The following is a 23,238-nucleotide window of genomic DNA, read 5'->3' as shown; positions in this document are numbered from 1 at the left end:
CTGGAGCGGTGCCCGATGCTCAGAGTGCTGGAGCGGTGCCCGATGCCCAGAGTGCTGGAACGGTACCTGATGCCCAGAGCGCTGGAGCGGTACCCGATGCTGTAGCTTATAGAGGGACATCAAATATTATAGCTCAGGTTTCCATACCAGAAGGGGTCTCAGAAGCTGTTACCCCAGGTAGGGACTTGAAGAGCGCAACCCCAGAAAGGGTATCTAAAACCATAGTTCTAGAAGGGAACTCGAGAAGCAAAACCCCAGAAGGGATATTTGAAGTAATATCCCCAAGTGGGGTCTCGAGAGACGCAGCCTCTAAGAAGGGTCTAGAGGTCGCTTCCCCAGGAAAGAACTTAAGAGGCGTAGCATTAGTGGAGGTGCTGAAGGTTATAGCTTCAGCAAAAGTCCCGGAAGTCAAAGTCCCAGGAGAAGTTTTGATAATTATCGACTCAGAGAGGCCGATGGCTCGGTCCCAGTGGGGGAGGCCGGCGGCTCGGTCCCAGTAAAAGAATCCGAGGTGCTGACCCCAGCGGGGTTCCCGGAGGCCACTGCCCCAGCGGGGTTCCCGGAGGCCACTGACCCAGTGGGGTTCCCGGAGGCCACTGCCCCAGCGGGGTTCCCGAAAGTCACTGCCGCGGGTGGGGTTCAGAAAGTCACTGCCCCGGGTGGGGTTCAGAAAGTCACTGCCCCGGGTGGGGTTCAGAAAGTCACTGCCCCGGGTGGGGTTCAGAGAGTCTCAGCCTCGAGTAAGGTCAATAGTGACCAGGTCCTAGCAAAGCACTCCAGTCAGTCAGATGGGAAGGAAACAGATCCTGACTCTGATATCTCAACATCCATAATCTTTGATGGGGACTTAGCCCAATTTCTGGCGCTTTACAAACACTATTACATTATTATGTTGTCTAAACCATTTCTGGGCATCACTTCAGAGAACATTGTGCTTTATCTGATTTATTCTTTTAGAGGAGAGCCTTTTGAGTGGGCGACCAGCCTAATGAAAGCTGAAGATCCCATTCTTCAGGATCCCCCAGCATTCAGTGATGCAATTATTAAAAGATATGGTTCCAAAGAAATTGGTTCAGGTTCCTCTAAGTCACCCGTCTTGTCTGCTGAGAGTCCACCAAATACTGTAAACTCGGCACAAGAGTCCCAGCCCGTTGTTTTGACTGCAGGATGTGCTTTTCTGACTAATTCTTCTTCTAATAGGAGTACTTTGCCAGAAAGTTCAGCTCCCAAGGGTAAGAAACCTGTCTCTGATTTGAACGCAGCCTTGCTGGGTGGTACCATCAGTTCAGACAATGTTTGGGGAATTACCTTGGTCAGACCTAAAGAGCTTTGTAAAAAGAAGAAGAAGAAAAAGAAATAATTTTTGACTCTTGCCTTGATTAAAAATATTTTTTTTTCCTTGTCTTGTGTCCAGTGGCCACCGTCAGGGGGAGGGCACTGTTACAAGCTGTGGTTGCAGCTTGTTTCTGTTTTCTTGACTGTTAGACCAGTGTGTCAGGTTTTTTTTTTTTGTATCCCTTGTTTTGGATAGTCTGTATTTTGGGGTCCTTTGACCCCTCCTCAAGGGGGGGTAATGTTATGAGCCACGGCTGTGGCTCATTCCTGTTTTGCATGTCGGTTAGGTATTTTATGTTTATAAGTTGTCTTGCAGGCCAGGATTTCCCGTTGCTATGTTTAAGAATACTCTTGGTTGCTGCAGCTGGTGAGTCTATGAAATTGCAGCTTGTTCCCATGTGTTCAGCCTCACCTGGCTGCTAATTGCATCTTGTCAGTTTGGAGTCATGCAACAGGGCAGCTGCATTATATTATTAATTAGGCCTCTCTGCTATAGGCTGGCTCAGTGCAATTCACAGACGCTGGTGATATTTCTAGGTTTCCAGTCTGCTTGAATTCTGAGCTTGGTTCCTGCTAGTTCCTGTGTAGCAGTGTCAGTCAAGCTGCTTCCTGTGTCGATTCCTGTGTCAGTCCCTGTGTCGATTCCTGTGTCTGATCCCGTGTCCTGCCGTGAGGCGTTCCTGTCCTGAGGTCCAGTGGCTTTGCCTGTGCCTGGTCAAGTTTCTGGCTTCATGGTGTCCACCGGTCTGTCGTTTGGGATTCTGCCTGTCATCCAGTTCTGAGAGTCTGTGTCAGCAGCATTGGGAGTTTCTGTCCGTTTGCCAGTATTCGTACCGGTTCCGTGAGTAGCGGCTCTGCCGCGTCCGTCGGCCTAGGCCGCTGTATTCCATTATTATTTCTGTCACTGGTGTTTTGCAGAGGGTTCTGCTTATGCTGTCACCGCCGGTACACAAAAGTATTGTGTCGGCGTGTGGTCAGCATTTCCTTTGTTGTTCTTTTCCTTTGGCGGCAAGCCGCACATACATTTAGTTTTAGGCTAGTTAGTAGCCCCTGGCTTTGGTTGTTTCAGTAAGAGGGCCCCTTGTTATCACCCTGTCTCGGTACACTCTTTGCCTCTCATTAAGACCTGAGGGGGCATTGAAGTTGGGCAGACGTAATCCGCCCTTCAAACGCGGCTGCCATGGGCTCAAGCAACCATAGTCTCGCAAGAGTGTACTGACAGTACGGGCGAGACAACGGAGATAGGGCGCCAGGGGCTATTACCTTCCCATTCCCCTTTCCCAGCGTTACGTCCTGGTGCTCTGGACTCACTTCATAACATCTCCCTTGTTCTGAGCACCAGGAACCTAACACATATATATTCAAATATAGGAAACAATATCCTCTTTACTAACAGAGTAAGTAAGTTAGATATAATGATCATGTCACAAGATCATTGATGTATAGTACATGCAAAACCATACTATGGGATTGGCAGAGGCCTTGAACAGAGGCGTGGAGTCTAACATGCCAATGGTTTTCACAAGAGACCCCCACATGGAGGTTTGGACTTAGCTTCACCCGACATACAGTTCGCAGTACTCAATCCTGGTTCCAAGGTATGGGGCTGGTATGTACTGAAGCATACACTGGAGTACACAGAATGACGTGCAGGTAATGGAGCAGCAGACTGTAGTGAAGCCAGTTAGCAGTACCACAGAGGGAAACACAGGAAGTCGGATACCAGGAATGGAACAGAAACCAAGAACAAGTGCATAAACAGGAATCCGGGACGGCTCAGGGAACAGGAATCAGGAACATAGTTGCACGGATAGCACAAGGCTGAGGCTGGAGGATTGTTTGGGAGCCTATACTCCAGTACTGAATAGTGCTCAGAGACAGCCTTTCGTAGGAGGGACATTCAATCTGATGTGAAGTCTGGCCCTTTCAATCTTGTGCTAAGCAACGATAATGTCCCTATGGGTGCCACAGCTGCATGGAGAGAACTGCAGCCAGAAGACAGCAAAGAGGGAGCCAGATATTTCAGCAGCAGGTGCCAGGGACTCCCTGCCTGCTGCCCTGCTGAAAACCAGGAGACTTGCGCTACCGAACCCAGTAAACAGTGCCGTAACTAGATATTTTAGCGCTGTGTGCAAGAAACAGCATCACCCCCCCCCCCCCTCCCCATCAATCACACACCGCTAGTTACACACACCAAAAAATAGGGATGTGGCTTCATGGAGCGTCTGTTAGTCACATTACACCACACAGTAGTACCCGCTACTCAAGTTAAACTGCACAGTAGTGCCCCTTAGTCACATTACACCGCGCAGTATCGTCAGTTAGTCACATTACACCACGCAGTAGTGTCAGTTAGTCACATTACACCGTGCAGTAGCTTCAGTTAGTCACATTACACCGTGCAGTAGCTTCAGTTAGTCACATTACACAGCACAGTAGTGCCTGTTAGTTACATTACACAGCACAATAGCGTCCATTAATCACATTATGCAGCACGGTAGCGTCCATCAGTCACATTACGCAGCGCTGTAGTGTCCGTCAGTCACATTACGCAGCGCTGTAGTGTCCGTCAGTCACAATACATTGCACAGTAGCGTCAGTCACATTACGCATCATGGTAGCGTCCGTCAGTCACATTACACCGCACAGTAACGCCCGTCAGTCACATTATGCAGCATGGTAGCATCTGTCAGTCAAATTACACTGCATAGTAGCGTCTATCTGTTACATTACACAGCACGGTAGCATCCGTCAGTCACATTACACAGCACGGTAGCGTCCAGCAGTCACATAATGCAGCACGGTAGCATCCGTCAGTCACATTACACAGCACAGTAACGTCCATCAGATTTACTTATAAACTTCATCATGATAAACCAACAAATTCAGTAAATTTCTAACAAGGCACAATATTTACTTTTATATGCCAAATACATTTATGATGATACTTATTTAATTAATTTGTACACTTTGAATATACTTAACACCCCTGCAGACTCATTTACTTCAAGCACATGGCTCATCAGGATATTCTTAATGCAGACTTAGAACTTCTTTATTTTCATGGTATTACAGTATATTGGTAAGGAATCTACATAATAATCAGGATTGTTAATGCGTCTTCAAGCACATACCTACATGATAAGAAGCAGTTGTATTAGAGTGTGCACAAGGGGAGGGAAAGGAGAGGAGGAAGAGAGAGAATTCACTTGTGTGGAGCAACAGCAGCAGTCGTCTCCGAGTCCTCTCCAGCAGTACCCGGAAGTCTGTGTATGTACAATGCAGGAGAGCAGGGGGGGCGGGGGGGGCGGAGCAGAGCACATGGGGGAGAGAGAGAGAGATTCACAGACAGCCCAGCGCTGCCTGCTCTGCATGTAATGTATATTAGCAGCGGTGACTCCAGCAATGCTACTAATATACTATACAGTACAGTGGGCAGCGCTGCAGTTGGTGGCGTCCTATCAGTGTGGATGCGGATGGTGGGCCCACAGAGTAACTGCGCTGTTTGCTAAGCACCATCCGCCCACACCTAGTTATGGTCCTACCGGTAAGATAGCACCGGTGTCCGGCACAATGTGAAAGATCATTCCTGTTAAGATTCTCCCAAAAATAATGTAAACTCTCTTTACTTTCTTTCCAAAGATACTGTATCATTGATAAATCATCATTGCGAGGGGTATAAAAGGCCTTCCTGGACTCATAGCCACATTTGCTTTTAAAAAATAAGGTCACTCCAAAATGTGTCAAGTGGGGCTATTTTATGGACACACTTGGAGTCCTTCTGTGAATCCAGACATCTGCTGACCCTATCAAAGAACTGTCTCTGTGTCTGGGAATCTACTGGTCATTTAACCTTAAACTTCTGGTAGGAGTATCAACATCACAGTAGAGCTAATGGGTTGCTCGATATGCGGTGTATATATTTTTATCATGTGAATGGTTTTTATTATTAAATAACCTTTTGTTTTAAAGAATCTCTGTACTTCTAGTCTTGTTTGTTTTGTTTTCTATGTATTTTTCTGATCCCATTATATATGAGTGAAGGATTTAGGGAAGGACATCCTCTGGTAAAGGAGAAGGAGGTGGAGACAAACATACTGGTGTACAGATTTGACCAGTGAAAAGGATTTGTGAATAACCATTTCCTATTAAATGTCTCATGCAATCCAGGAGAGCGCTTGAATGAGGAAAATACACATAATTTGTTAACGCTACATTATTTAATGACTGTAGCTTACATACTCATAAAACATGCATGTACTTTGGGTGAGATATCGTTGTTTAATCCAGACTGTGAGAGCGATTTACATAATTTGTTTTCAGTTTGTCAGTTGTATTATTCTCAAAATTCCAAAATGCTGCCAAAAAAAGTGCTATCTTTTTCATGGACATTAATAGCAAATTGAAATTTGGAAAATATTTCCAACAAAATCAACTCACCCCAAGCTGAAAAATAAGCTGAGTTATTAGTGGTAATGAGGGGGCACACATTCCAGTCATGAAGAAGTTGTGTTTTATTACAATCTGAGCAATAGTTACTTATTTTTTTAGTTAGTACATGGTAAAACTAGAACACAACAAAGCCCAAATCTTTCTGTTCATACATTTAACTTATTTTGATGTTTAACTTGTCAAAAAAGAACGTTTAGGGAAAAACTGCCCTTGTCCCATATATAATCATCACAATGTCACATTCCAATGAAATGGCAAAATTCCAAAAAATTGCTAAATATTGCTGTAATAATGAAATTATAGGCATATTGTTTTGCAAGTTACAAAAAATACACTTTTTATACATACTGTATGTTATTAATATATTTGCACCTGAAAAAGTGACCCTGTTGCAAGCTTGACTTCAGTTGTTGGCCAACCAATGATTCCATGTGGCTGGGGGGATCTTGTAGCTCTCATGGTGGAGCACAACATTTCATAAAAGTATCCACTTGCTTCTTCTCACATTATATAGCATTGCTGGTTGAAACTATTTTCTGTTGGAAAAAAAGGAAAAATATGTGATACAGAAAATAACTATACTGTTAGTACATCACCATACTGAGTAGTCACCTGAAAATGCCCCTGTCAATTTGAATATGCCATGATTGTTGTCTACTGTATATAACACTATAGCCACTTCCACAATCAGAACAATCTGTATGCTTCTTTTACCTTGTCACGGTAGCAGTTATTTGGCAGCAGAAAGATGTTGCCATAATCATCAGTCTAGCAACAGGAGTACATATTTACAAACAGTAGGCATACAGGTTTATTCATTACATACCTTATGTGGTATTTTCCAATGCATCACATAGTACATAAAGGATGCTGAAGTAATAAAAAAACAAAGATATAAAATCTTACTTAGATAAAAGTGGCTATGTCTGGAGAAAAAAGAAGACTGTTTGTTGGAGGCCCTCTTACATAAACTATATAGATATCCATAAAAAATATGTCAGTATTAATCTAAAATATAACTATTATTATGAATTAAAATGTCAGGTTTGAATTGCATGACAAAAGACATAGAACAGAATACAGACACACATAAAACATATATAGGTATTACACAAGTTGATAAATTACAACTTAAAGAAAATTAATTTTCATAATTAGCGAAATAATGCCTTAAATCAATAAATTCCTGAAATTGAACTTAAAATATGTATTAATTAATAATAGAAGGATTTGCCGGACTAAGGTAAATTTTTATAGCACTGAAGTCATTCTTATTAGGTGAGTTAGTCACCTGTACCTACTATAAAAGAGAGATACGCACTCCTGTAATGTATACCTTATTAATATGTTTACTGAGCAATCAGAGACACACTACAGTTACACCGTCCCTTGTTAAATGGACAACACAGATGTATAGGCCTCTTAAAATAATCTATTACCACTGAACACTTGCATCCTACACCTGTCGATTGATAATATAACACCGTAACAACAGTGTACTCGACAAGCCTACATACCCCGGCTGCATAGCATCACATACATTTATTGTCTAAGGATAATAATAAATAATAAATAGTTTTTACTCACAGGGTAGAGAATTGGCTAATCAAAATGAGCTCAGTGGTCTGTGCGGTGCATGCACTGCTAATTAGGCTGTCCCTTACTAGTTCAACAGCACTAGATTAGTATCACCGTAACTTTCTACTGTCTGTCAAATAACCAACCAACTTGGCAACATTTTGTTTATCCAATCTGAGTGTAACCGTTACATAGTATGCTTTTAGTTAAATACGACTGTAGATTACCTTCATTTATCAGATCACCATCCAGTTTGGCAACAGTGTATTTCTCTAGTCTAAACACCACAGTTACACATTAACTCTTATTATACCATGCCCGGATAATAAATTCCCGTTTAATTGGGTAATATTTAGATGCCAAAAGTGTATCATGTACAGCGTCCAATTATATAGTATGCGTCAGAGTAAGATATTGCATAGTTTTCAAGCACCACAATTGGTTAAATATTAACCTTGGGGGTCATTCCGACCCCATCGCTCACTGCAGTTTATCGCAGTGCAGCGATCTGGTCAGAACACCACACAATACAATTTAAAGATGTGCATGAACAATGTAATGTGTGCATCTTTTTGGGTTCCCAAGGGAAAAAGAATAAAAAAATTAGTATATGTAGACAGTCCATCTGATTATGTCACTGCCAATATCTGCTGTCTCACCTTCTTGACCACCTGAGAATTTAGGTTATATCAGCGGAGGGTGGATGAGAGTATTGGTAGGACATCTGCTGGCATGAAAGGAAAGTATAGTAACCTTTCTTCTGTTTCCATTAGAACGTAGCTGACACCCTGTTATCATTGACATTGCAGGGTGTCGATATTTATTTTCCTTTGGAAACCTAAAAAGATGCACACATGATTTTGTTCATGCACGTCATATAATTGTATTGTGTGATGTTCCATGAGACACTGTGGTTAAGGGAGGAAATTTACTGCTCCGCTGTTTATTACAAGTTGAGGGTTACACATGTTAGAATAAGGTTAATATTTAACCAATTGTAGTGCTTGAAAACTATGCAATATGTTGTTCTGATGCACACTATATAACTGGATGCTGTACATGATGCATCGCTTTTGGTATGTAAATATTACCCAATTAAACGGGAATTTATCATCCGGGCATGGTAAAATAAGAGTCAATGTGTAACCGTGGCGTTTAGACTAGAGAAATACACTGTTGCCAAACTGGATGGTGATCTGACAAATGAAGGTAATCTACAGTGGTATTTAGCTAAGAGCATACTATGTAACGGTTAAGGGCCCTACACACACGGCGATGTGCCGCCGAGGTGCCGGACGGCCAATACGGCTGGCGGGTGACCCGGCGGCGGGGGATGAGTGACGGGGGGAGTGAAGTTTCTTCACTTCCCCCATCACCCAGCTCCATATCGGTGCATGCTGATATGGATGAGTAGTATGTCTCTGATTGCTCAGTAAACATATATATAAGGTATACATTACAGGAGTGCGTATCTCTCTTTCATAGTAAGTACAGGTGACTAACTCACCTAATAAGAATTAGTACAGTGCTATTAAAATTTACCTTGGTGCGGCAAATCCTTCTATTATTAATTGATACCTATTTTAGGTTCAATTTCAGGAATCTATTGATTTAAGGCATTATTTCACTATCTATGAAAACTAATTTTCTTTAACTTGTAATTTATCAACTTTTGTGATACCTCTATATGTTTTATGTGTGCCTGTATTCTGTCCTATGTCTTTTGTCATGTAATTCAAACCTGACATTTTAATTCATATGTAATAAAAGTTATATTTTAGATTAATACTGACATATTTTTCCTGGATATCTATATAGTTTATGTAAGAATACCCCATCAAAGAGTTTTCTTTTTTTTCCAGACAAATCTATGGTGTCTGACTCTGGGGAGCACCACCAACCCTTAAATGATTGACTGAGATGTTGTGATATCAGCTTTTAAATAAAGGAATTTGGTTATATATTATTCCTATCCTATCTCCTTGTGCTATTACAAGCTGTGTAACATTACTCCCTCTTTCTCAAGGGGGACTAGGGCAAGGAGTGATCCTGTGTGGTATTTCCCACTCTTTTCCTTTTCCTATAAAAGAGGCTATATCATCCTATATAATAAATGGCTAACTGGTCTTCACCTCTGTTATGTGCACTGGTGGCCACTGGAGGCCGCCACACAGACCATGAAAATGAAAGTGATCACGCAGGCAGATGTTACAGCCTGCTGCTAATTACATATAAACACTGATCTGACTGTTTCACACTTGCTGAATATGGAGAGAGGGTGCTGGAGAGAGAGAGTTGAAGTAGAGGTGTAGTAGTAGTTTTGGTGTAGCAATTGCCGTTTATAACAACCTTTCATATTCAAAATTGACTGGATTTTCTAACCTTTTGTTCAATTTCAACTTATGGTTACATTAATCTGCTCCTCACCTCTGTGGTGCCCGTGGCAGCCGCCGGAGGGACAACGACGCACATACACACACCCTATGTACACTGCACCCCCCACCATATACATACGATCCAAGATGGCTGTGCCAAAAACCGGTACACATTTGGAAAGGGTATGTGGCCACTGGTAAAGTGGGTGTAGCCCTGCAACACTCCCATAGGAATGAATAGGATTGGGAGATGCCAAAACCCGGTACTGTACTGGCCAAAAAGGTACAGTTGGAGGGTATGCATATACTGCCTCTATATACACACTGCACCCTCTTACCCCTCCATATAGTGTCCCCTATATACAGGGCACATCCCTCCTCCATATACAGCTTACCCCATATAACTAATACTTTTCACACCCTCCTCCATATACTATGCTGTACTTGCCATCCCGGGACTCGGCAACAAGTAGCAGCAGTAACCAGGAAATGGATGCCAGAACCACAAGACGGTCCTGCAGCACTCAGAATGGAGGCACCGGGGAGAAGGGAAAATCAGTCCGGCAGGAAAGGGTGAGATCCTGTGTGGGGTGAGCAGTGCAGTGACCAGGAGGAGGAGAGGTCGGTCCTGGAGCTGCAGATGATGCGGGTGAGGAGGCAGATAATCAGCTCAACTGCCTTATATATACTGCACACCGGTGGAGGGCCAGGGTCCTGTGTTTGCTTCTCCCATACCCAACACAAGCCACCTCCGGACGGCTACTGGTGTCCTCTACCCCCAGACTGAGCAAGAGCTGTACGGTGACTGGTGAACTTTCATGTGCCAGTACTGGTGTATATAGTGCAACATCATTATAGCCTGCCATTACAGAAATACAGCTTCGAGATATATATATATATATACACTGCTCAAAAAAATAAAGGGAACACTTAAACAACACAATGTAACCCCAAGTCGATCACACTTCTGTGAAATCAAACTGTCCACTTAGGAAGCAACACTGATTGACAATCAATTTCACATGCTGTTGTGCAAATGGAATAGACAACAGGTGGGAATTATAGGCAATTAGCAAGACACCCCCAATAAAGGAGCTGTTCTGCAGGTGGTGACCACAGACCACTTCTCAGCTCCTATGCTTTCTGGCTGATGTTTTGGTCACTTTTGAAAGCTGGCGGTGCTTTCACTCTAGTGGTAGCATGAGACGGAGTCTACAACCCACTCAAGTGGCTCAGGTAGTGCAGCTCATCCAGGATGGCACATCAATGCGAGCTGTGGCAAGAAGGTTTGCTGTGTCTGTCAGCGTAGTGTCCAGAGCATGGAGGCGCTACCAGGAGACAGGCCAGTACATCAGGAGACGTGGAGGAGGCCGTAGGATGGCAACAACCCAGCAGCAGGACCGCTACCTCCGCCTTTGTGCAAGGAGGAACAGGAGGAGCACTGCCAGAGCCCAGCAAATGACCTCCAGCAAGCCAGAAATGTGCATGTGTCCACTCAAACGATCAGAAACAGACTCCATGAGGGTGGTATGAGGGCACGACGTCCACAGGTGGGGGTTGTGCTTACAGCCCAACACCGTGCAGGACGTTTGGCATTTGCCAGAGAACACTAAGATTGGCAAATTCGCCACTAGCGCCCTGTGCTCTTCACAGATGAAAGCAGCTTCTCACTGAGCACATGTGACAGACGTGACAGAGTCTGGAGACGCCAAGGAGAACGTTCTGCTGCCTGCAACATCCTCCAGCATGACCGGTTTGGCAGTGGGTCAGTAATGGTGTGGGGTGGCATTTCTTTGGGGGGCTGCACAGCCCTCTATGCGCTCACCAGAGGTAGCCTGACTGCCATTAGGTACCGAGATGAGATCCTCAGACCCCTTGTGAGACCATATGCTGGTGCGGTTGGCCCTGGGTTCCTCCTAATGCAAGACAATGCTAGACCTCATGTGGCTGGAGTGTGTCAGCAGTTCCTGCAAGATGAAGGCATTGATGCTATGGACTGGCCCGCCCGTTCCCCAGACCTGAATCCAATTGAGCACATCTGGGACATCATGTCTCGCGCCATCCACCAACGCCACATTGCACCACAGACTTTCCAGGAGTTGGCGGAGGAGATCCCTCAGGAGACTATCCGTTACCTCATCAGGAGCATGCCCAGGCGTTGTAGGGAGGTCATACAGGCACGTGGAGGCCACACACACTACTGAGCCTCATTTTGACTTGTTTTAAGGACATTACATCAAAGTTGGATAAGACTGTAGTGTGTTTTCCACTTTAATTTTGAGTGTGACTCCAAATCCAGACCTCCATGGGTTAATAAATTTGATTTCCATTGATAATTTTTGTGTGATTTTGGTGTCAGCACATTCAACTATGTAAAGAACAAAGTATTTAATAAGAATATTTAATTCATTCAGATCTAGGATGTGTTGTTTAAGTGTTCCCTTTATTTTTTTGAGCAGTGTGTATATATATATATATATATATATATATATATATATATATATTAGGAAAACCAATATTATGAGGGCTCACAAATGTGAATATTTACCAAGATTTTTGACCAACAGAAGGCAAATCTCAAGAACTAATTATTTAATAAAATTGTCATAAAACAGAATTCTTTAAAAACAATTCCACATCAACCATCATACAGTTCAATCTATTTTGGATGGTGACCTTCATATATCCCAACTCGTTTTATCCTCAACGGACTTCATCAGGGGTGTGGACTTCCGATATCAATATCCAAAACGGTGATCAAACGCACGTGATTCAGGGATTAGCCCTTTAAAACTCCAAATATTGACACAGGTGGATAAACCACCTAGAGATAGTAGTTCCAGTTCCTAGCATGGAATCTGTTGTTATATACTCCCGCTACTATGGAATATCAAAAACTTCTTCCCATACACTGGTAAAACTCTTAATATTGAGTTAATGAATCTCAATCCATACGGAAGTATTTCAGGGAATCAAAAACTTTTCAATAGGAGGGATCTGTCCTTGTGTGTGCTTCTTCCTTCCAAAATATAAATAATTCCTTATATATAAGGCTAATGCTACACCCTCAGCATGACAGAGCCCCAGCTCCCAGCAGCAGAACTTCCAGAAACCTGGCAGCTCCTGTGTGAGTGGTGACCTTCCCCTCTATAATCCAGCCCGGGTGTCCATCATTTTTATGGGCTTTTAACTAGTCCTATATAATATAACAAAAGAATAAAGTAAGTAGTTTCTTTCCCCAAGCTGTCCGCCTGCTGAACTCCTGAACATTGACTGACTAGACGTACATGTAACTAACTTGTGTCCCTACGGTATACCGATCTGTGTAACTTTACTTGCCCCCCCCCCCCCCACACACACACACACACACACACACACGCACACACACACACACACACACACACACACACACCTGCTTACCTGTTACCTACTTGGCTGTTGTATAGCAAACCGAAGACAAATTCCTAGTATACGTAAGTATACCTGGCCAATAAAGCTGATTCTGATTCTGATTCTGATTCAGAACTTCCAGAAACCTGGCAGCTCCTGTGTGAGTGGTGACCTTCCCCTCTATAATCCCGCCCGGGTGTCCATCATTTTTATGGGCTTTTAACTAGTCCTATATAATATAACAAAAGAATAAAGTAAGTAGTTTACCATGGTGCACTCGGACTCAAATAATTGTTATTAAAAGTTTATCACTTTATTGGTATGCATTAAAATATCTGAATATTTAATTGTTAAAACTGTGAAATGTAATTTAAAGGATCGTGAAAAAGCAGAGAAAGTGTCTGTGCAATAAAACTACCCAACATTAACTGTTGTCTATTGGTGTTTTTAAATCATTTCAATGCGAGCACAGTGGTTATTACAGTATCTCACAAATGATCTTGTTGCTCTCATATTCCACTAAGGCCATATGCCTAATAATGTTCTTCAGTTTGCATATGGGGTAACATTTGTTGCAATTAGTTCTGGTGTGACAGATTCATACACACACTCTTACAGTATTTAAATTGTTCTATTATCACACACTGTATCTCTCATTGGAGTAAATGAATTATGTGTAGATATGGGGGAGAAGCGATATCAGAGCATGCTATGTGCGCCATACCGCTTCTCCCCATGTATGATGGCAGCAGTGTCTGCAGGTGACAGGAGCACTAAAAGATAGCGAGCCGATAAGCGCGGGCAATGTATGAACGGTCAGAATCGCTGACCGTTCCGACACCTGCAGCTGTCAGTTTCGACAGCTGCAGGTTTCGATGCCCATTCACCACGGCAGGGACAGAGCTGTTTATGCCTGTGGCGGTTGCGGCTCCGGAGTGCAGAGGGGATATCGGTTGAGTAGCGAGATCCGATGCATGTGCAGAGGAGCCGGCCAGGAAGGTGATACAGCACGTCAGCACTGAGCTGATACGCTCTGAGCTCAGGGGGACATTGCCGGAGGGGTGAGTTTTCGCTCAACCGCTTTGGCAGACAAGATGTAAATACATCTTGCTGATGGAAGTGTTATAGAGGCATGATGCGTGCCGCTATAATATATTTCCCTAAATGTCTAATATCAATATCAGGTGGTGTGAAAGGGGTATTACTTTCTTCTTTTGTTATATTGTGATGTTCATATTAAGCAGTTTGTAGCACCTCATAAGAAGCCTTATATATTTCGGTGGGCAATCCCCAGCCCATACTGAGGAAATCTGACAGAGGACAATAATAATATTATAGCTACCCGACATATGTTTCTGATGCGAGATATGTTCTTTGTTTGTATATGTTGGATGTCAAACTATATGTCTAATAAAATCCACAAGTCATTGCACCCCATCCCCCTGGAAGATCCATTATTGTAAGTGTTGCTTCCATCATATCCTTCAGAATATGGTGGAAATATATTATAAATATGTCAAGGAACTGCAATCTACTTTAAAGATACCACTAATATACTAAAGGGGTTATACAAAATAAAGGGCCAGATTCAAATGTTTCATCCTTCCTCCCACCCCCTATCGCACCCGCCGGCAGTATTTTAATGTTACTATGATCGGGCGTGACAACTCCATTTCAGCTTGCTACCTCCGAAAGTAGTGAGCTTAAATGTGTGTAAAGAGACCCGTTTGGGCGCCCAAACGGGTCTCTTAACGATTGTGCCCATCACTTTAGTCGGGTTTAGGTGCTTGACGCGCCTAAACCAGACTGGAATGAGTGTGATCAGGGCGATAGCAGGGCATATTTGAATATCGCCCCGCTATCTCCCTTTACTTTAGATGGGAGATAGCGGTTGTGATATTATTTGAATATGGCCCATAGAGTGACAAGATAATTACATGTGAGCAATGACCAATGTACAAAGTCTTTATGCTGTATCTCTATATTACACCATAAAGGATAATTCTCTGACAATACAGAATAAGGATTATACCTTACCTGTTAATCGATATCTTTTACCACAACCTACAACCATTTTAATTTTGTTAACAATTTTTATATACAATTTTATATACAATTTTTATATATGAAAAAGTGATGGGCATGTTATTTGCTCCTAATTATGCTAATTTGGTGATAGTAAACTAGGAGAGCAATTTTATTTTCAGCAACAGCCCTATTAACATTTTATTGGTCCATATAAATGATGTATAGAGTATATTATCATTATTCAGAATGTGGATGTTGACTCTTTTAATACATTTATGGAATATCTTAACCTTAAGTGATTATAACTTGAGTTTACTGAATATTAATTCACATAGTATATAATAACATAATGCTCAGGGTACCAGAAATTTGCAACGGTAATTCCTACAACAACAAATCTGTAAAATGCCTCAAATATGGTCACTGTAACGTGCAAATATTTAAACTCTAAAAGAAAATCTTTTTTCAGCCATCATAATTCCAGAAAGATTTCAATAAAACAATGTATCAATTGTACAACTACATCAGTTATATACTCAGTGGAATGTACTTGTATAAATATTTGAGTAAATCCAAACGTATTCTCAAGTTGAGGATTACGGAACATGAGCAATGTCAAATACAAAGTAAAAAGCCTCTCAGTTCAAAATATTTGATCACACAAACAACAATTCATAACTTGAATTCCGCACATTATCAAGCCTTGGAGGGTGATAAATTGCATGGTGATAAAGTACCAGCCAACCAGCTCCTAGCTGCCATTTCTCAAACCCAGCCTGCAACATGACAGTTAGGAGCTGATTGGCTGGTACTTTATCATTGTGCAATTTATCACTCTCCAAGGATTGATAAATTTGGGCATAAACATGTCTTGTTGAAGGAGAGTGTAAGCAGGAATACCTACTGTACCTTTTACTGATAATCAATATGTGGACAATGAATATGCTGATGGGAAAATGTCAGTAGCATTATGCTAATATGGTTACATTGCTAGTTTAATCATTTTTATTTTAAAGCATCATGCTTAACTTTATAATGCCGACATGACTAAAATGCATAATTAAAATGCAGAGGAGGATACACTTTTACAGTTCACTGTATTATAATTTATATAGAGGGCAATGGGTTATTAAGCAGTTACTGTATTACATAAATGTGGGTTGTGACTCCACCGCAGCGCTCAGTAGCCAAAGCGGAGTCAGAATACTACCAATCGGAGTCCAACGGTCTTGCGAGAAAATGTATCAGCAGAGTATGTTCTCAACGAAGTGCATAGAAAACAAATAGAAATGATGGAATTACTATCTATCCTTCTCTTCTCATTAACTCAGTTTCTAATAGTCAATATGGTAAACTCCTCCACGAATATACTGGGACATGAATGATTTATCCGTAGGGGGTCTCCTTTATGAAGATGTGCTAATTCCTGCTCACATGTATGCTTACATTCGCATATACCGAATCACAGCTATAAAGGTTTATTTTACTCCTATGCCAAAACTCAATCAGACGATGTCTGGGGGACCATGCACTCACAAGTAGGCTCAAGATGTGTGGATGCTTACATAAACGCTCACTTGTAAATGAGCTGTATGTTCACGTAGCAGTTTCTTTATTGCCAAGAGCTCCTCCCACAAATTTCTCTGTTGTTAATTTCGGCTTGGTATTAAGCAGAAAAATAAGAAGATTGGTGGAAAAAATTTTCATACAATTTAATCCATTAAATACATAAACAATATATAAAACAATGTTTCAAAGCTTTTCTGTGTTCTCAACACCCGTACCAATGTTGCAGATGTCAAAACAAACCATATGAGAGAAAGATTAAAAAAGTCTTGGGATATCTCACCATAAGACTGTGGGTCACTTATATGCAGTATCTCACTGGCTCTCACATGCTCACCAACGCGTTTGACTTTAGTATAGTATTTCTCAAGGTGCACCTTGAGAAAGTCCCATCCAGGGTACCCACACATTGCACCTATGTTTTATTACTTAACCTTCCGGAGTCCCGTGTCGGAGCTCCAGTCACTGTAAAAATTGCCGGCAAAATGGCCACCCTGCATGCGCAGTAGAAGTTCATCTCCGAAACATGGTGGGCGCAATATATTTGGTGACTGCGCATGCGAGAGTCTTCAGCACCATGAAAGGGAGGGGGACCACCTGAAGTTTGCACACGGGCCTCCTCCTCTGTAAAAATGCCCCTGTATTATGCTATACTGTACTTTATGAAGTTTATTTTCCTTTTTCATAGGGAACTTGGGAAGATTTGAATCATTTGGACATACGTTCATTGACTTTTGGACTGTAATTCTGTATAATTGTGGTTCTTGTAACAGCGTATTACTATACTGTATCAGGAGTGATAAAAATATAATTTTAACTGTTTTCATACCCATGTTACAATGCTTCCTGGCAGTTTTAGCACCAAATACAAAGTGCAGAATGAGGAAACATACTGAAGATAGTACTAGTTACCAATTACATGCAGTGGCTTAACTAAACATTTTTCTCCCGCAAACATTTTCTGCCCCCCCCCCCCCCCCCCCCCCCCATACTTGGCACTAGCAAAGTGATGAATTTGTGCATGCCACAAAAAGAGGTGTGGCCTTACCGAAATGGGCGTGGCTTTGCATAAAGGGGCGTGACATTGCAGGAAAAGACTACCTTATACCCCAGTTTTGCAACCTGCACGCCCAGACGTTGGTCACCACAGGAAAAAAAAATAATCCTGATTCATGCCCCTTACATTGGTGGTCATTCCGAGTTGTTCGCTCTGTAATTTTCTTCGCATCGCAGCGATTTTCCACTAATTGCGCATGCGCAATGTTCGCACTGCGACTGCGCCAAGTAAATTTGCTATGCAGTTAGGTATTTTACTCACGGCATTACGAGGTTTTTTCTTCGTTCTGGTGATCGTAATGTGATTGACAGGAAGTGGGTGTTTCTGGGCGGAAACAGGCCGTTTTATGGGAGTGTGTGTAAAAACGTTACCGTTTCTGGGAAAAACGCGGGAGTGTCTGAAGAAACGGGGGAGTGTCTGGGCGAACGCTGGGTGTGTTTGTGACGTCAAACCAGGAACGACAAGCACTGAACTGATCGCACTGGAAGAGTAAGTCTCGAGCTACTCAGAAACTGCACAGAGAAGTCTTTTCGCAATATTGCGAATCTTTCGTTCGCAATTTTGATAAGCTAAGATTCACTCCCAGTAGGCGGCGGCTTAGCGTTTACAAAGCTGCTAAAAGCAGCTTGCGAGCGAACAACTCGGAATGAGGGCCATTATTTGTCATTTTTCCTCCTTATAGTAATGCCCAGTATACATTATGCCACACCCCGCAATGCCCGTTATACATTATGCCACACACTGCAATGCCCCTGAGACATTATACCACATACCACAATGCCCGTGATATAGAATATCACACACTGTCATGCCTGTGACACATTATGACACACACCGCAATGTCCGTGATACATTATGCCATACACTGCAATGACCTTGAGACATTATACCACATACCACAATGCCTGTGATACATTATGCCACACACCGCAATGCCCATTACACATGAAGTCCTACAGTAAGGCTTCTAATTACTTTTAAATCACCTGCTCATTGCCAGGGGTTTCATGCTCATGGTGTCATGCTCGTTGCCAGGGGTTTTCATGCGGTAGGTGTTATGCTTGTTGCCAGAGGTATCATGTGCTTGGTTTTAAGCTTAATAACAATAATCCACTATCGCACCTTACTGTAGAAAAAAGGCTGCAGGATTCAAAGAAGGGATTTCACCAATCCCACAAACAGATTAAACAATACTATACAGATTCCTGCACACTTTTTTAAAGGTACAATGACATGAGAAATATATATCAACTGATCATGAACATCTCTCAGTTCCTTAGTATAATGACAAGAATGCTGTTAGAATCTATTCACTATATCTGAAAATCCCTTCAATTATACAATCATATATGAAAAGAAATTGTTGTTGAAATGGTGATAGAGTAGTGACACAAAAGTCAATGAATAAAAAAAAAAGTCCAAAGTAAAAGTCACTTTTTTCCCAGTATAATCTCCGGTTCCTTCAGTTCAGATAGTGTATTCACTAGGTCCGCCTCCTCTACCTTTGCCTTATCGACCTCCTTGGGTGAATTTTATGCAAAACAAGAAAGGTGGGGAGACCATAGTGTACATCATAACACATTTATTTCTTAAAAAGTTAAAATCTCATATAACATGCGTACCGAATAAAACCTTCTAGGGAAGGCACAGAACAAAGCATATAGGGGTATATTATAAAGCTTCCCCTACTAAGCTGTACCTCCTTCCAGTCACCGGTATCAGGCAGTCTGAACACCAACGCGTTTCAACCAAGATGTGGTCTTTTTCAAGGTGTAAAACAGAAACAGAAGGAACGGATATTTATAGTGACTACCCGTTGGACAGACCCACTTCCTGTTATTAGGGGTGTGTTCAGAACATAAATATAAAAATCAAGATAAAAACTTTTAATTAATTGACTTAATATAACTTAATAAAAAGCCTATTGGTTCTAGGCCATATGGAGCATTGGAGTATACTTAAAAAGCTTTTCTTTACATGAAAAAAGTGTTTTTCCCGCTTTGCGTTCCACATGTGGAACACTCTGCATAATTTCCGGTTCTGCCGGAAATGATATTCCAGCGCTAAACTCCCGCATTTATAATGTGTTCCACAGCATGTGGAACGCTCAGCGTCATCTCCGGTTCCGCAGCGTGTGATGTACACTTCTGCCGGAAGTGACGTCGTGCACCACAGCTGATGAGCGCTAGAGCTTAACTGTTTAAATCTGTGTGGTGTGGTATATTACCAATTGTAGTGATAGATTTTAACCACTACCCGGATATTTATTATATTAGTAGAGTCGGAATTAATATTCCGGTAGTAAATCCCCACACCCGCAGTGGATTCCACGGCATGTGGTTTCCGGTTCCGCCGGAAGTGTTAGTGCGTTCCACGGCTAATGGATGCCAGGAAGTGACTATTCTATCTTTAAAGAGAGATGTATTGTAAATAATATATAAATAAATAAAAATATATATTCCACTATCCGGATAATTTCTTATACTAGCTCCATATAGTAGAGAACAAAAAACTACTTCACATTGACATAAAGCATATACCAGAAGTCATAACAAATAAGAAAGGCACAATTACAAAAACCATTTTAACTCAAAATCCATATTGAGTCCCCATGGATCTAAAGTTTTGATAAGCTGACGGCTGCATAAGCCTGAGGCCATATAAGAGCCCAATTTTTTGTGATTGGTTGTTTATGACTAAGCAGTTGCTAGGCAGATCAGTGTTTTCTTGGGTATTTTTCCTATAGGATTATAGGGCTGTCCATCAAGGGTTTAGGGGTTGGTCTTGGAATAATATATAAGCCATAGTCATGTGCCTCAGACTTCCTCTTGCCATTTTGGAATGATGGAAGGCTGAGTACACATGCTGTAGTTAATACTGTGCTGTTTTTCATGTGGCTTTTATACGGTGCTGTTTTTATTTTATACTGGTTTTTCAGCCCTGACGAAGCTGTCAGAGTAACGGCGGAACACGCGTGTGGGCAGCGTGTCTCCACGTGTTTCCATGTCCATGTTACATCAATGTTTAGTCAGCTCTATTTAACTATGATGTTTAGATTATTAGTATGAGGCAGCGAGTATATGAATATTGAATCTTAGACAGTTATATTCGTGTTTAGTGGATAACAAGCAATGCAGTATTAGCTATCATATTTATTCGGATACATGAATACTGAGTCTTGAAGAGTTACATTTTTGTTCAGTGGATAGCAAAAACTATTAAAACATAAAGAATGCAGCATTAGCTGTTAGACTCAGTTGAAAATATATAGGAAGTTACAAGCACTGCTCCAAGTTAAGATAAACCTACCAGGTTTATATGTTAGATGTGTCAGTGTTATTAAGCACCTGTGATACAATTACAACAAATGTTCATAAATTAATGACTAATCAGCGCTACTCAGTCACCATATGCAGTGACTATTACAACCATTATTAAGAGACAACGAATAGATGATTACTGAAATGTAGATAATCTATATTTGCTGATTAGATAACAATATAATTAATTAATGAACAGCGCAGCAGTGGCTGTTAAAATCCTTTAACATACACAGTGAGCTGAAGACATTGCTTCAAGCTCAAATAGATACATTTTATCTCTTTGTGCTAAATGTAATACAACTGAGCAGACGCAATTGCAACAAATGTTTCTAAATGAACTCTCCAAGTCAATGTGGCAGCTGTGAATAAAACAATGTGTTAACACTAATGTTTAATGCTGGTTGGGAAATCTAGCTCTATCAGGTGACATATATCAGGATAATAAAATCTTTATTCAATACGTTGCTACCTATATACATTTAATGAAGGCTTTTCTTGCTTAATAATCATAATTATATCAGATGCTTAATGGTGATGCATAATCTGGGAAGCTGTACACTGACATCTGAGTAAGGTGTCACTAATTCCTAATAAATAAGGTGTTCTCTTCTTAGAGATAACAACACTTTGAATATCTAACTGTTGTAGCTGATTGACATATATTATATTATCAGCGACACAGCCCTTAACAAATGAAGAAGCTTTCCTTCTGAGGACATATTAATATGAACATACAATGGATCATAACATGTGGAGTTTAGTATGAACAAAGATACACTCCTATACATTATCATATATGTTATTGATCATAAATAACTGAGGAAGATATTTATTCCCCCAGAGTATATCATATATCTATATTGAATTTATAGCATCACCTGTGTATTTTACACTCCATTACACATCTGATTCAATTAGACAGTGCGACAGCTGTTCTGTCACATATAAGTTGGTACCAATAGCTTATTATTGATGTTATAACTAACATCTCTATTCCCTAAATGCCTCATCTAAGAGCCTAATAATGACTGAAACATACAAATGAATTCTAATCCCACTATGGAATAATAGATCATATATTTTTGGACATTGGAATAAGACACGTGGACACACATTTTAAATCTTTAAATCACCTTTATTTCATTTGCACTATGTATGTTTTGTCTATGTCATAATTTTAACCTCTATGTTTCGCTTATACTCATGGTTATGTGTAAGTAATGTACATGATTTTTAAACAGATACCAATAAAAGTTAAATTTTAATTAAATACAGGCAGATGTGATAACCAGATCTAATCTTCCTTTTGTGCACCGACAATATAGCCCTTTCCTTCTTTCTTTTGTGTATTTATTTTATACTGTGCTGTTTTTATTTTATACTGTGCTGTGTTTATTTTATACTGTGCTGTTTTTTCATGACTCCCCATGGTTTCCCTTTAGTGCTGTTATCCCCTCGCCCATGCTGCGTCCCTCCGGGCCTGCTTCCCCCCCTCCTCCAGCGTTAGGGCCGAAGCCGCCGCTTTCGGCGGCCACGCTCTCGGCTGTTTTCTCCCCTGCCCCTGTGTCCCGCCTTGACAGCGGGTCCCCGGCAGGGTCGCGATACCGCGGTCCGCGCCTCCTCTCCGTCTGGCCGGTCTGTAGGCGGGTCGGGCGCCCCGGCCGCGGCTGCCGCTTGCGTGGTACTGGCGCGGGTGGTTTCCCCGGCGCCCGCGACGCTGCGGATTCCCCTCTCCCCGCTCGGCGTTTTCGAGCGCGCCTCTCTCTCCTCACCGCTAACGGCTCCGGCGCACACGTGGGGCCTGGCGGCCCTGGCCGCATGCGGGGGGTAACAGCCGGCGGCTTGTGGAGGCTGGAGCGGCGCGTGGGTAGCAGCCGCTCCCTGCCTCCCTGGTAGCCGATGCCCGGGTTAAGGTTTTTCTGCTCCCCCATGCGGGGGGTGGACGTGGACGGGGGTCCACGTTTTTTCCTCCAGGGCCACGTGGTGTTGGCGACGTCTCTTCGGGGCGCCTGCCGCGGGTCTCAAGCCGGGGGCTCGCCTGCGGGCCCCTGCTCAATGGGGGCTGTTTAGTTCATTGTCCCCCACGTGGTACAGTTCACTGGTGTCCCCCGGGGCACGGCAACCGGGTCTGTCT

The 23,238-nt window shown here is 42.2% G+C and overlaps 1 protein-coding gene across 5 annotated transcripts in view; it reads right to left on the bottom strand.

Moving 5' to 3' along the window:
* Positions 1–23,238, bottom strand: part of LOC134932152 (proto-oncogene Mas-like) — a 240,962-nt gene that overhangs the window by 9,701 nt on the left and 208,023 nt on the right. For 3 of the 5 annotated variants that reach the window (XM_063926292.1, XM_063926290.1, XM_063926293.1), the window contains one exon: positions 6,160–6,323. The gene's annotated coding sequence lies outside the window, so the exon portion shown is untranslated. Of the gene's footprint in view, positions 1–6,159; positions 6,324–6,399; positions 6,487–13,160; positions 13,360–23,238 lie in introns of those variants that run through there. The other 2 variants (XM_063926291.1, XM_063926294.1) reach the window with 2 other exon arrangements.

The sequence above is a fragment of the Pseudophryne corroboree genome, chromosome 6 (assembly GCF_028390025.1).
Source record: "Pseudophryne corroboree isolate aPseCor3 chromosome 6, aPseCor3.hap2, whole genome shotgun sequence".
Classification (NCBI taxonomy): domain Eukaryota; kingdom Metazoa; phylum Chordata; class Amphibia; order Anura; family Myobatrachidae; genus Pseudophryne; species Pseudophryne corroboree.
This window is presented reverse-complemented; position numbering and strand designations above follow the sequence as displayed.